Raw genomic sequence first — 2,455 nt, 5'->3', positions numbered from 1 at the left:
CAAGGCAGGCTGAGGCAAGGGAGCAGATGAGTGTTCAGTGAGCAGAATCGGGCTCGGGTTCTGGTTAGGAGCATCAGCCCAGCCTGGGGCTGGGGCAGGCTCAGCCTTTGTCCCGGCAGAGCCCTGTGGGGTTGGGGTCGGGACCCCACTAACAGGACCCCGTCTCACAGCCGGTCCAGGTCTCAGCGGCTCCCTCCTCACAGAGACCCAGAGCCGGACTCGAGAGCCACCTTGTGGCCCTCTGGTGACACTGCAGGCTCCACTGGCTCCAAGGTCCAGAGACTCCCGCCTGCCCCAGCCAGGTGGGGTTCTCAAGGAGGTGAGCTTTGTGGGCAGTCAGTCCCACCTGCCCGGAATATGCATGCCTCTGCCTGCAGGCCAGCCTTGCCGATGGCCCAGTCCCAGCATAACATCACTTGATGAGGCCTACCCTGCTGGGTGGGGTCTCTCCGTGTGTCCCTGCCCCAACCTCCCTGCATCACGCTCCACCTAGTGCACCTGTGTGATACCTGTGTCCCTGCAGGTGTGGAGCCTCTCATCCTAGGAGGCATCACAGAGACATCCCGGAGGGGCAGGGCTCACTCAGGTGCACCGCACGGGCGCAGGTTTCAGAGGGGAGACCAGTGCACCTGCCGTGTGGGTCCTGCAGTAACACGGCCTCCTGGCACTGTGGACTTGGCATCGCACCTGCTGTGTGGGTCCTCCAGTGAACACGGCCTCCTGGCGCTGTGGACTTGGCATCGCACCTGCTGTGTGAGTCCTGCAGGGAACACAGCCTCCCGGAGCTGTGGACTTGGCATCACATCTGCTGTGTGGGTCCTGCAGTGAACACAGCCTCCCGGCGCTATGGACTTGGCATCGCACCTGCTGTGTGGGTCCTGCAGTGAACACAGCCTCCCGGCGCTATGGACTTGGCATCGCACCTGCTGTGTGGGTCCTGCAGTGAACACAGACTCCAGGCGCTGTGGACTTGGCATCGCACCTGCCATGTGAGTCCTGCAGTGAACATGGCCTCCTGGCACTGTGGACTTGGCATCGCACCTGCTGTGTGGGTCCTGCAGTGAGCATGGCCTCCCGGCACTGTGGACTTGGCATCACACCTGCTGTGTGGGTCCTGCAGTGAGCACGGCCTCCCGGCACTGTGGACTTGGCATCGCACCTGCTGTGTGGGTCCTGCAGTGAGCTGCCTCCCGGTGCTGTGGACTTGGCATTGCACCTGCTGTGTGGGTCCTGCAGTGAGCTGCCTCCCGGTGCTGTGGACTTGGCATCACACCTGCTGTGTGGGTCCTGCAGTGAGCACGGCCTCCCGGTGCTGTGGACTTGGCATTGCACCTGCTGTGTGGGTCCTGCAGTGAGCTGCCTCCCGGTGCTGTGGACTTGGCATCCCATGCACAGCCCCACCCGCCTCACCACCCCTCCAGGACCACCAGCCGCTTCTGTACAACTTCCCACGGCAGTCTGGGAAGAGTTCACTGCAGCTCGTAAGGAAAGCACCCCTGAGTGGATGCTCATGAGGCCACGAGAAAGGCTTCCTCAAGGCTCACGCACTTTGCTGCTTGTTTCCGATGATCTCCACAGTAAGCTTATTTCATAAACAATGAGTAAAAGTGAGTCACCTTGAGCTGGGTGAATGCCGTGGGCCAGCGGGGCTGCAGGGCAGTGGGGGTGCAGCCTGAGAACATGCAGGTCCCGGGGACTACTCGTCTCTCCAGCTCTGCTCTCCTGTTGTACCAGGGGCCTCATCAGGCCCGTGTCTGCCTCCTTCTTGAATAGCCCAGAGAATTCATCTCCACAGCCTTCTACAGCAGCTCCCCATGCCAGGGGCCAGATGGGAGCTGCAGACCAGCGCTGTCTCCCAGGACACTGACACAGACGCCAAGTTTACTGGTGTTGGGGCAGCCCCCGTTGGTGTGGGTGGTTCAGGGGCTGGCATCGGAACGTGTTGGGCAGCTTGACGGTTGGCTGTGCCAGGAACCCGGGTCTCAAGCAGCAGCTCTTCTCCAATGCCATTCTGGGCTTTGCTCTGTCTGGGGCCGTGGGCCTCTCCTGTTTGATGGTCATCTCCCTCATCCTCTTCACCACATGAGGCCCCGTGGGGGTCACCTGCCTGTCCCTGCTGCCTGTCCCCACTCCACACCATTCCTGGTACTGGGATGTGCTAAGCTTTACCGTTAAACACAACGTTTCTCTTAAAGAAATGAATAGAAAATCTCCCCCACATAAATTTGACCTAGAAGACATGAACCCTGGGTGGTGCACATCCACATCAAATTTCGCCAGTTGATGGCTTCTGTTGTCGAGAGTTTTCCTTCTCAGCCATTATGACTATCAAGGGTGACTCTGTTTTGTAAACTTTTGCAGCATTACATTTTGTCCAGAGGATTTGCCAGTAGCAGGTGTGAGTGAGGAGGTGGCCCCTGGGGCTCCCATCCCGCTAGGGAGGGTGCAGCTTAGG

At 59.9% G+C, this 2,455-nt stretch overlaps 1 pseudogene; it reads left to right on the top strand.

Moving 5' to 3' along the window:
• The first annotated feature begins 1,630 nt into the window (after positions 1–1,630).
• LOC119467837 lies at positions 1,631–2,086 on the top strand (annotated as a pseudogene).
• The last annotated feature ends 369 nt before the right edge of the window (positions 2,087–2,455 follow it).

This window comes from Cebus imitator, unplaced genomic scaffold, assembly GCF_001604975.1.
Source record: "Cebus imitator isolate Cc_AM_T3 unplaced genomic scaffold, Cebus_imitator-1.0 Scaffold338, whole genome shotgun sequence".
Lineage (NCBI taxonomy): Eukaryota > Metazoa > Chordata > Mammalia > Primates > Cebidae > Cebus > Cebus imitator.
The sequence above is the reverse complement of the archived record's forward strand: the minus strand, read 5'-3'. Positions and strand labels throughout refer to the sequence as shown.